Source organism: Mustela lutreola, chromosome 1, assembly GCF_030435805.1.
Source record: "Mustela lutreola isolate mMusLut2 chromosome 1, mMusLut2.pri, whole genome shotgun sequence".
Classification (NCBI taxonomy): Eukaryota; Metazoa; Chordata; class Mammalia; order Carnivora; family Mustelidae; genus Mustela; species Mustela lutreola.
In genome coordinates this window covers 57,634,899-57,647,841 of record NC_081290.1, presented here as the reverse complement: position 1 = coordinate 57,647,841, position 12,943 = coordinate 57,634,899, and positions in this window count along the sequence as shown.

Here is a 12,943-nt window from a genome sequence, read left to right as displayed (position 1 = left end):
GACTGAAGCAATAGCCACGTCAGCAAAAGCTGTTAAAACGACATGCTGCAGCCCATTCCCAAGAAACAAGAGCTGTGTGGGACACTATATTCAGAGGTTAACAAGGTAGGGTTTTCCAACCACGTCGGGAGTAAAGTTAAACTTCACTCTGGGCTACATTAATCAAGCTTGCAGTATTTTTAGAAGAGTTTTGACAAGTTACACTGCAGTTGGATTTGAAAGCATTTATCAAGCACTTAATAGTAGATATGAAGTTAGGTAGACAGACACATAAACAGGGGCATGAGAAGATGAATAAGACAAGTATTACATACACCACATCTTCCTTAACCACTCGTCATCTATTGATGGACACTTAGGTAGCCTCCATATCTTGGCTATTATAAATAATGCTGCAATAAACATAGGGTGCATACATCTTTTTGAATTGGTATTTTCTTTTTTTTTTTTTTTTTTTTTTTTTTATTTTTTATTTTTTATTTTTTATAAACATATATTTTTTATATACATATATTTTTATCCCCAGGTCTGTGAATCACCAGGTTTACACACTTCACAGCACTCACCAAATCACATACCCTCCCCAATGTCCATAATCCCACCCCCTTCTCCCCAACCCCCTCCCCCCGGCAACCCTCAGTTTGTTTTGTGAGATTAAGAGTCACTTATGGTTTGTCTCCCTCCCAATCCCATCTTGTTTCATTTATTCTTCTACCCACTTAAGCCTCCATGTTGCATCACCACTTCCTCATATCAGGGAGATCATATGATAGTTGTCTTTCTCTGCTTGACTTATTTCGCTAAGCATGATACGCTCTAGTTCCATCCATGTTGTTGCAAATGGCAAGATTTCATTTCTTTTGATGGCTGCATAGTATTCCATTGTGTATATATACCACATCTTCTTGATCCATTCATCTGTTGATGGACATCTAGGTTCTTTCCATAGTTTGGCTATTGTGGACATTGCTGCTATAAACATTCGGGTGCATGTGTCCCTTTGGATCACTACATTTGTATCTTTAGGGTAAATACCCAATAGTGCAATTGCTGGGTCATAGGGCAGTTCTATTTTCAACATTTTGAGGAACCTCCATGCTGTTTTCCAGAGTGGCTGCACCAGCTTGCATTCCCACCAACAGTGTAGGAGGGTTCCCCTTTCTCCGCATCCTCGCCAGCATCTGTCATTTCCTGACTTGTTGATTTTAGCCATTCTGACTGGTGTGAGGTGATATCTCATTGTGGTTTTGATTTGTATTTCCCTGATGCCAAGTGATATGGAGCACTTTTTCATGTGTCTGTTGGCCATCTGGATGTCTTCTTTGCAGAAATGTCTGTTCATGTCTTCTGCCCATTTCTTGATTGGATTATTTGTTCTTTGGGTGTTGAGTTTGCTAAGTTCTTTATAGATTCTGGACACTAGTCCTTTATCTGATATGTCGTTTGCAAATATCTTCTCCCATTCTGTCAGTTGTCTTTTGATTTTGTTAACTGTTTCCTTTGCTGTGCAAAAGCTTTTGATCTTGATGAAATCCCAGTAGTTCATTTTTTCCCTTGCTTCCCTTGCCTTTTGCGTTGTTCCTAGGAAGATGTTGCTGCGGCAGAGGTCGAAGAGGTTGCTGCCCGTGTTCTCCTCAAGGATTTTGATGGATTCCTTTCGTACATTGAGGTCCTTCATCCATTTTGAGTCTATTTTTGTGTGTGGTGTAAGGAAATGGTCCAATTTCATTTTTCTGCATGTGGCTGTCCAATTTTCCCAGCACCATTTATTGAAAAGGCTGTCTTTTTTCCATTGGACATTCTTTCCTGCTTTGTCGAAGATTAGTTGACCATAGAGTTGAGGGTCTATTTCTGGGCTCTCTATTCTGTTCCATTGATCTATGTGTCTGTTTTTGTGCCAGTACCATGCTGTCTTGATGATGACAGCTTTGTAATAGAGCTTGAAGTCCGGAATTGTGATGCCACCAACGTTGGCTTTCTTTTTCAATATCCCTTTGGCTATTCGAGGTCTTTTCTGGTTCCATATAAATTTTAGAATTATTTGTTCCATTTCTTTGAAAAAGATGGATGGTACTTTGATAGGAATTGCATTAAATGTGTAGATTGCTTTAGGTAGCATAGACATTTTCACAATATTTATTCTTCCAATCCAGGAGCATGGAACATTTTTCCATTTCTTTGTGTCTTCCTCAATTTCTTTCATGAGTACTTTATAGTTTTCTGAGTATAGATTCTGTGTCTCTTTGGTTAGGTTTATTCCTAGGTATCTTATGGTTTTGGATGCAATTGTAAATGGGATTGACTCCTTAATATCTCTTTCTTCTGTCTTGCTGTTGGTGTAGAGAAATGCAACTGATTTCTGTGCATTGATTTTATATCCTGACACTTTACTGAATTCCTGTATAAGTTCTAGCAGTTTTGGAGTGGAGTCTTTTGGGTTTTCCACATATAGTATCATATCATCTGCGAAGAGTGATAATTTGACTTCTTCTTTGCCGATTTGGATGCCTTTAATTTCCTTTTGTTGTCTGATTGCTGAGGCTAGGACCTCTAGTACGATGTTGAATAGCAGTGGTGATAATGGACATCCCTGCCGTGTTCCTGACCTTAGCGGAAAAACTTTCAGTTTTTCTCCATTGAGAATGATATTTGCGGTGGGTTTTTCATAGATGGCTTTGATGATATTGAGGTATGTGCCCTCTATCCCTACACTTTGAAGAGTTTTGATCAGGAAGGGATGTTGTACTTTGTCAAATGCTTTTTCAGCATCTATTGAGAGTATCATATGGTTCTTGTTCTTACTTTTATTGATGTGTTGTATCACATTGACTGATTTGCGGATGTTGAACCAACCTTGCAGCCCTGGAATAAATCCCACTTGGTCGTGGTGAATAATCTTTTTAATGTACTGTTGAATCCGATTGGCTAGTATTTTGTTGAGTATTTTCGCATCTGTGTTCATCAAGGATATCGGTCTATAGCTCTCTTTTTTGGTGGGATCCTTGTCTGGTTTTGGGATCAAGGTGATGCTGGCCTCATAAAATGAGTTTGGAAGTTTTCCTTCCATTTCTATTTTTTGGAACAGTTTCAGGAGAATAGGAATTAGTTCTTCTTTAAATGTTTGGTAGAATTCCCCCGGGAAGCCGTCTGGCCCTGGGCTTTTGTTTGTTTGGAGATTTTTAATGACTGTTTCAATCTCCTTACTGGTTATGGGTCTGTTCAGGCTTTCTATTTCTTCATGGTTCAGTTGTGGTAGTTTATATGTTTCTAGGAATGAGCTGGCATGATATTTTCAGAGCACTAAACGAGAAAAACATGCAGCCAAGAATACTATATCCAGCTAGGCTATCATTGAAAATAGAAGGAGAGATTAAAAGCTTCCAGGACAAACAACAACTGAAAGAATTTGCAAATACCAAACCAGCTCTACAGGAAATATTGAAAGGGGTCCTCTAAGCAAAGAGAGAGCCTACAAGTGGTAGATCAGAAAGGAACAGAGACCATATACAGTAACAGTCACCTTACAGGCAATACAATGGCACTAAATTCATATCTCTCAATAGTTACCCTGAATGTGAATGGGCTAAATGCCCCTGTCAAAAGACACAGGGTATCAGAATGGATAAAAAAACAAAACCCATCTATATGTTGCCTCCAAGAAACACATTTTAAGCCCGAAGACACCTCCAGATTTAAAGTGAGGGGGTGGAAAAGAATTTACCATGCTAATGGACATCAGAAGAAAGCAGGAGTGGCAATCCTTATATCAGATCAATTAGATTTTAAGCCAAAGACTGTAATAAGAGATGAGGAAGGACACTATATCATACTCAAAGGGTCTGTCCAACAAGAAGATTTAACAATTTTAAATATCTATGCCCCCAACGTGGGAGCAGCCAACTATATAAACCAATTAATAACAAAATCAAAGAAACACATAAACAACAATACAATAATAGTAGGGGACTTTAATATTCCCCTCACTGAAATGGACAGGTCATCCAAGCAAAAGATCAGCAAGGAAATAAAGGCCTTAAATGACACACTGGACCAGATGGACATCACAGATATATTCAGAATATTTCATCCCAAAGCAACAGAATACACATTCTTCTCTAGTGCACATGGTACATTCTCCAGAATAGATCACATCCTCGGTCCTAAATCAGGACTCAACCGGTATCAAAAGATTGGGATCATTCCCTGCATATTTTCAGACCACAATGCTCTAAAGCTAGAACTCAACCACAAAAGGAAGTTTGGAAAGAACCCAAATACATGGAGACTAAACAGTATCCTTCTAAAGAATGAATGGGTCAACCGGGAAATTAAAGAAGAATTGAAAAAAATCATGGAAACAAATGATAATGAAAATACAACGGTTCAAAATCTGTGGGACACAACAAAGGCAGTCCTGAGAGGAAAATATATAGCGGTACAAGCCTTTCTCAAGAAACAAGAAAGGTCTCAGGTACACAACCTAACCCTACACCTAAAGGAGCTGGAGAAGGAACAAGAAAGAAACCCTAAGCCCAGCAGGAGAAGAGAAATCATAAAGATCAGAGCAGAAATCAATGAAATAGAAACCAAAAAAACAATAGAACAAATCAACGAAACTAGGAGCTGGTTCTTTGAAAGAATTAATAAAATTGATAAACCCCTGGCCCGACTTATCAAAAAGAAAAGAGAAAGGACCCAAATAAATAAAATAATGAATGAAAGAGGAGAGATCACAACTAACACCAAGGAAATACAAACTATTATAAGAACATACTATGAGCAACTCTACGGCAATAAATTTGACAATCTGGAAGAAATGGTTGAATTGGTATTTTCTTAAGGTGAATACTCAGTACTGGAATTATTGGATCATAGGGTATTTCTATTTTTAATTTTCTGAAGAAACTCCATACTTTTTTCCACAGTGGCTGGATGAGTTAGCATCCCCACTGACAGGGTGTGAGGGTTCCTTTCTCTCCACATCCTCACCAACACTTGTTATTTCTTGTCTTTTTTTTTTTTTTTTTTTTTTTTAGCCATTCTGAAAAATGTTATGGATAGACCTAGAGAGTTTTGTGCTCAGTGAAACAAATTGGACTGAGAAAGACAAAGACCATATAACTCACTTACATGTGGAATCTAAAGAAACAAATGAATAAACAAAGAAAAAGCAGAATCAGACCTATAAATAAAGCGAACCAACTCTTTGTTTCCAAGAGGGAAGAAGAAGAGGAGGATTGGCAAAATGGGTGAAAAGGGGTGGGAGAAACAGGCTTCCAGTTATGGAATACATTGGTCGCAGGACTGAAAGGTACAGCATAAGGAATATAGTCAATGATATCATAATGGTGTTAGACAGTGACAAACAGTAGCTACACTTGTGGTGAGCATAATGTATAGACTTGTCGGATCACTGTATTGTACACCTGAAAACCAAGTAACATTGTGTTTCAACAACAGATAGATGATAAATAGACAGTTTATAGTTAGAATACAAGGTGTTTAATGGTGAGTTCTAGGAACAGACTGGTAACTCAATACCATGGTAAATGAGATATATACATAATGGGCCACAAGAGCGCAGAGCACTTTAAGCCGCCCAATCTAATGATCGAAAGAATGGAAGAGATCAAAACTAGATTAGTTCTGAAGAATACCTAGGACTTAACCAAGAGAAAAGAGGTGAGATGGACATTTCAGGGAGATAAGGGAGTGAGCTAAGAGTTCAAAACAGACTGCTTTGTGCTTCACTAGGGTGCAAAATACAAAACTGAGCAGGACAGACAGTGAGGTTGGAGATTTAACTGGATCTTGAAGATGCTAGATGATGGAGGTTTTCAAGATCTGGCTGCATGGCTACCTCCTCTAACAAGCCTCCCATGAATTAGCTTTCTCTCCACCCTACATCCACTCAAGCCGGGATCTGCCATTTTCCCCTCTTCTTGTCCTCCCAAGTTTGCCTTGGTTTAGTGGACACATTATGGCCTGTGTCTGCACCACTACTGAAACCCACGTGGGAAGTGATGATGGCTATATCCCCAGCATCCAAGACTGATGATGAGACATGCTTACCACAATGATATGTGGGGCTGGTTGGAAAGGCCACCATTTAATAACTAGGTGGCCACTTGCTATGTTCCAGAAAATTATCAGAACAGTTTTAAGGAAGGAGTTAGACAGGTATTAGAAAGAATAGTTCAGAGACATGAATTCTAGACCAAGTACCACCCTCTTATTTGGCTGTTTGGGTCTGCCATTCCCCCCTACTCACCCGAGATTAAAGAAAAACGGAATTATTTAGCACCTGGCATCATACACCAAATGGCAGGAAAATGGTAAAAATACCAAGGTACAAAAGGTAATATGACATCTCTGAATAAGCTCTACTACAATTCAAAAGATTATAATTCCTACAATTATGGACACAGCTCTAATAATTGAAGCTTAAAGCTAGACCTCTATGAATATATAAAACAACACAAGTTTGTCTGATTTGAAACTTCAAGTAAATTTTAATTAGAAACAATCGAACATGTGCGATTTTAGAAAATACACCTTTGAGCATCTTATCATGTTTTAAGGTACATTTGAAAACTATTTTTTTTTTTATTTATTTGACAGAGCAAAATCACAAGCAGGCAGAAAGGCAGGCAGAGAGAAGAGGAAGCAGGCTCCCTGCTGAGCAGAGAGCCCAATGTGGGGCTCGATCCCAGAACCCTGAGATCATGACCTGAGCCAAAGGCAGTGGCTTAACTCACTGAGCCACCCAGGCGCCCCTTGAAAACTATTTCTACTCAAGTTGAAGTGAAGCTGGATGTTGCCCCCACCTGTTTATCCAATCACCTCTAAAGAGAGAACTTACCAAGTAAGGCGTATTGTCAGCAGTATAACTGTAATCATCTTCCAGAGACAGAGCCAAGAAGATATATAGAGATATATGAGGAGATTTATTATGGGAATTGGCTCCTGTAATGATGGAGATTACGATATCCCACAGCCTATGCCTTCAAGTAGGAGAACATGCAAAGCCAATGTTATAATTCAGTCTTGAGTCCAAAGACCTGAGAGCCAGAAGGACAGTGTCTGAGACATCTCTCCTACAGTGTGACTTTTCCTAATGGTGTACCGTGGGGGAGGGGATTCAGTTTGTATTACCGAGTTGCGATAGCTTAAAGCCCTGTTGGTCAGGGCAGCTCTGTCTATACACGAAACACTAGGTCATGTGCAGCCCAGCTGTCTTGTTTGGATGTCTCTTAGCTTGACCATGCCAAGCTCTCATCCTCTAGGGGCCTTGACATCAGCCCTTCCATCTGCCTGCAATGCTCTCCCTCTACTCTCTTCTCAGTCTTTAGATCTCAGCTCACTGAGGGCCTCCTGTGTCAGTGCATTCTGCCACGAGCCCCTCCTTCACACCCCATTTCAGTGTCCTGTCTGGTTTTTTCCCAGCACATTGCATGCCAGAATCAGTGTATTAATCTGATTGTTTCCAGGGAGCTCAAGTAAGAAGTCTTGTGTCTATGTTGGGCACCATCACAGCCCCAACATTTAGAGCAGCGCCTGGCACACAGAAGAAGTTGTGATTGTCAATTGGTAAGTGAATAAAGGCAGATGATGAGGACGTGTAACAAGTACTGATGGTAATGGAAAAAGAGATTATTTTTTGTAAAGGCTACAAGGTATCAAATGCCAGATTTGTTTAGTCATGTTTAAGTTTTATAGCTATATATTTTTAGCTACAAAAACACTTTTTTTTAAAAGATTTTATTTATTTGACAGAGAGAGAGATCACAAGTTGACAGAGAGGCAGGCAGAGAGAGAGGGGGAAGCAGGCTCCCCACTGAGCAGAGAGCCCGATGCGGGGGCTCGATCCCAGGACCCTGGGACCATGACCTGAGCCGAAGGCAGAGGCTTAACCCACTGAGCCACCCAGGCGCCCCTACAAAAACACTTTTATTATTAAAATTCCTGACAAGGGAAAAAAAAACACCTTTGTTATTGCAAGCCTGAAATGTTTTAGTACATTATTCCTCTTCCTATGGAAGTAATTATTTCCATAATGCTCTTTCTGATGACATGAGATTCAAGAATGACTCATAGTGTAATCCACAGCAAGTCCCTTTAAAACCCACCATTCTTCTACAACAAATTAGAAAATTCACTGGATTTTAGCTGTCACTTGAAAATAGAAATCAGGATGCTCAAGGAGACGTGCTTCTTTTTTTAAATTTTTTATTTAAACTCAATTTAATTAATATGTGCTATATATTATTAGTTTTAGAGGTAGCATTCAGTGATTCATTAGTCTTGTATAATACCCAGTGCTCATTACATCACATGCCCTCTTTAATGCCCATCATCCAATTACTCCTCATCCCTCCACCTCCCTCCCCTCCAGCAACCCTCAGTTTGTTTCCTATGATTAAGAATCTCGTATGGTTTATCTCCCTCTCTGATTTCATCTTGTTTTATTTTTCTCTCTTCCCCTATGCTCCTCTGTTTTGTTTGTTTAATACCACATTAGAGTGAGATCATATAATTGTCTTGCTCTGATTGACTTATTTCACCTCACATAATACCTCTAGTTCCATTCATGTGATTGCAAATGGCAAGATTTCATTTTTTTTAATGGCTAAGTAACATTCCATTATATATATATATGTATATATATATATACATATATATATATATCACATCTTCTTTAACCATTCATCTGTCGATGGATATCTGGGCTCTTTCCATAGTTTGGCTATTGTGGACATTGCTGCTCTAAACACTGGTGTGTAGGTGACCCTTTGGATCACTACATTTGCATCTTTGAGGCAAATACCCAATAATGCAATTGTTGGGGCATAAGGTAGCTTTATTTTCAAGTTTTTGAGGAATCTCCATACTGTTTTCCAGAGTAGCTGCACCAGCTTGCATTCTCACCAACAGTGTAGGAGGGTTCCCCTTTCTCCGCATCTTTACCAACATCTATTGCTGCTTAAGTTGTTCATTTTAGCTATTTTGACCAGTGTGAGGTGGTATCTGATTGACTTATTTCACCTCACCTTTTTATTTGCACTTCCCTGATACCAGTTAAGAAATGGTCAGAAGACAAGGTGACTTGCTAGATATGAACCTCTCCTCACAGTTCAGCAAATACCACTTTACACAATATCTGTGTCATGAGAGGTGGTGTGTAGGTTAGCATTCTCCAGCTCAGAGCATCAAGCTCTCTAGCTAAAACCCTTTGGGGAACTGTTCTTGAGCAAGGTTAATCCTTTTTAATTTGTTCAGTCAAATGGGAGTGGGGAGCCTTTACAAAAAATAATCTCTTTTTCCATTACCATCAGTACTTGTTACACGTCCTCATCATCTGCCTTTATTCACTTACCAATTGACAATGGAGCCCGTCTGAAGTGATTCAAAGGGCTATAGAGTTATCTCTTGTTTTTTATATTTCTGCCATCCACAGTTTCTCCAATAGAACCCATTTTGTGCTTTTGTGGATACCATGGTAAATGCTCTGGGGATAGTGAAATAAATACTAGAGATTTGTCATTTTCCTCTAAGCTCACTGAGTAGGTGGGGGACAACAGACCTCACATAGTCTGAAAATGCAGCAGAAATAAATTCTTCTCTGTAATCACTTACAGAATTTTCATATTCTTGTAGCACTTGTAAGTATGTTGCTCTTGGGAACAAGGGATGTAATCATAACAGCTACCTTTAGTGGAATGCCAGGCACTGAACCAGAAGGAGGAGGAGGAGGAGGAGAAAATAAATTTTTGAGTGCTTATGCACAAGGCTTTACATACACTACATTTTATGTTCCTTTAATAATCGGGTTAGATAAATACCATTGTTATTCTCACTTTACATATGATAATACCGAGGCACAAAGACCGAGTTACCTATTCAAGGTCATACAGCTAATAAATGATGGATGTAGGGTTTGAGTGCAGTTCTGCCTGACTCCAGAGGCCATGCGTCTAATTGTTACACTGTATTAATACTCCCCACGAGATGAGGAAACAGCCTCAGAGATATAAAAGAGATGGCACAAGACCGCAAAACCCCTATGACATGGAAATGATATCTGAATTTCAATCTGAAAACTAGACAGAAAGAAGAAAGAGGGAGATAGGTGGTCACAGGCATGTGGTCACAGGCATGTGTGCAAGACTTGAGGTGAAGCTTAGGTCCAGTCAGTTCTAGTAAGTTCAAGTAAGAACAACATTGTGTTGGAAATCATGCTAGCATTACAGGATTAGCTGAGTTAACTCTCACATTAACCTCCTGGGAAGACAGTACTTTTACCCATTTTACAGATGAGAAAGCTGGTGTTTAGGGATTTATGCACCTGTTCGAAGCCACACTGTTTATCCTGGCTTCATTTCACTGGATTAGACTTCAGGTCTCTTGTCACAAATAAGACCCTTTGTCGAGGGTGGAAATTGAAACAGCTATCTCCCAAAGCTCTAAATTACATGACAGTGGGATAAAATACCCAGAAGGAGGCCAGGCCATAGTAGGTACTCAACATTTGGTAAGTGAATTTGATTAAATAAAGGAAACTCAAAACAGGCAATTTTCTCTTCAAAGTAGCTGCAGAAGAGAAGGGAACACCATTCAAATATCTGGGCTTGAAATACAAAATCAGTCTGGGCTGAATAGTAATAGAAAGGCAATAAAGTTTCTCACCAATATCTTCTAGCTCTTTGTCTTCCTATCCTAGACCTTGTTGGCTTCCTCCCACTTGTCTTCCCCTTCCAACCTCATTCTGTCCAAGGCTCAACACCACACAACCCATGACACCCTTCTTCCCTCTTCTTCCCCTTCTTCTACCTTCCTTCTGGAGCTACCCCTCCTGGGTTTTCCTGTAAACACGATAATGATGATGATATTAATAAACAATTACACTTACTGAAACGATTACTCTGTGAAAGGAACTAAGCTGGACACTTTATATTCATTATGAAAAAAACTCCATTCATGGATGAAGAGACCAAAAAATGGAGTTTAAGTAACTCATACAACATCACACAGCTACAAAATGCTAGAGCTCATTTTGCAAAGGGACTGACATAATAAATTAACTCATGAGGGGATCTTAATGGTTGATTGTAGCTTCCTTCAACTCTCTGTGAATACATTAAGTCAACAGATGATAATGAAACTCCTCTTTGTGCCAGACGGTGATTGGTACTTTCATATGCACTCAATTACTGAACACTCACATTTAAGTTAGATTCTGGTTTGATCACACACAATTGTAAATAGGGAAATTATTTCAATATAACATGAGTTCTGTTGCTTCATATATAATATCTCTTAGACAGCAGAAACTGGAATTTAAGCAGGAGTAGAATTATACACTGCAATTGGGATGGAAAAAAAAACATTAGCTAGACTACTATCCAAGCAGAAACACTTTCAACTCTATTTTTATTTATTTCTAAGTTACACTTTTTATTTTGAGATAAATGTGTGTGTGTGTGTGTGTGTGTGTGTGTGTCTGTAAAATGCACATGCAGTTAAGAGAGCCCATGTACCCAGTTTCCACCAATGGCAACATCTTGCAAAACTAGAGAACAATATCACAACCAGGATACTGACATTGACACAGTCAAGATACAGAACATTTCCATCACCATGAAGATTCTTTCCCCTGCCCTTTTATAGCTCAAACCACTTCCCTCTTGCCTCTGTCTCCTCCTTAAGCCCTGGTAACCACTAATCTCTTCTCCATTTCTGTAATTGTGCCATTTCAAGAATGTTATATAAACAGAATCATACAGTGTGTAACTTTTGGGGATTGGCTTTATTCACTCAGCATAATCCTTTGAAGATACATCCAAGTTGTTATGTGCATTAATAGTATGTTCCTTTTTATTGCTGAGTCGTATTACATAATATGGATGTACTGTAGTTTGTTTAAGCATTCACCCACTGAGGGATATATAAGGGTTGCTTTAATTTTTGTCTGTTACAAATAAAGATGCTATCAAGATTTGTGTTAAGGGTTTTGTATGAAAGTAAGTCTTCCTTTTTCTGGGATAAAAGCCCAAGAGTTTAATTGTTGGGTTATGTGATAGTTGTATGCTTTGTTTTTTGTTTTGTTTTGATTTTTAACTGCCAAATTGTTTCCCAGAGCAGCTATATCTTTTTACATTTCCACAAGCAATATATAAATGACCCAGTTTCACTCACCCCGTCTTCATCAGCATTTGGCATTGTAACTATTTCTTTTTATTTTAGTCATTTTGATAGCTGTGCAAAAATATATTATTGTGGTTTTAATTTACACTTCCTTATGAACAATGGTGAACATATTTTGATATTCCTTTTTGCTATAACTTATCCTCTTTCATGAAATATATCTTCATGCCATTTGCCCATTTTCAAATTGTATGGTTTCTACTGTTGAGTTTTGAGAGTTGTTTGTATATTCTGAATACTAGTTCTTTGCAAGCGATGTGGTTTGCAAATATTTGCTCCCACTCTGTAGCTTGTCTTTTTATCCTCTTAGCAGGTTCCTTCAGAATGAAAGGTTTTAATTTTGATGAAGTCAAATTTTTCATTTTTTTTCTTTTATGGATTGTACTTTTGGTGTCTAGTCTAAAAACTCTTTGTCAATCAAGCCCTAGATCGCAGATTTTTTAATGTTTTTATTCTAAAATTTTTACAGTTTTACATTGCACATCTAAGACTTTGATCTATTTTTATTTAATTTTTATATGAGGTATGATGCTTAGGTCTAGATTTATTTTCTTTTTTTGCCTGTAGATGTCTACTTGCTCAAGCACCATTTATTAATAAACCAACCTTCCTCCACTGAATTTTACACCTTTGTCAAAAATCAGTCAGGCATATTTGTTTGGGTCTATTTCTGGGCTCTCTATTCTGTTCCACTGATCTGTGTGTCTATCCTTCTGCCTATACCACATTGTCTTGTTTA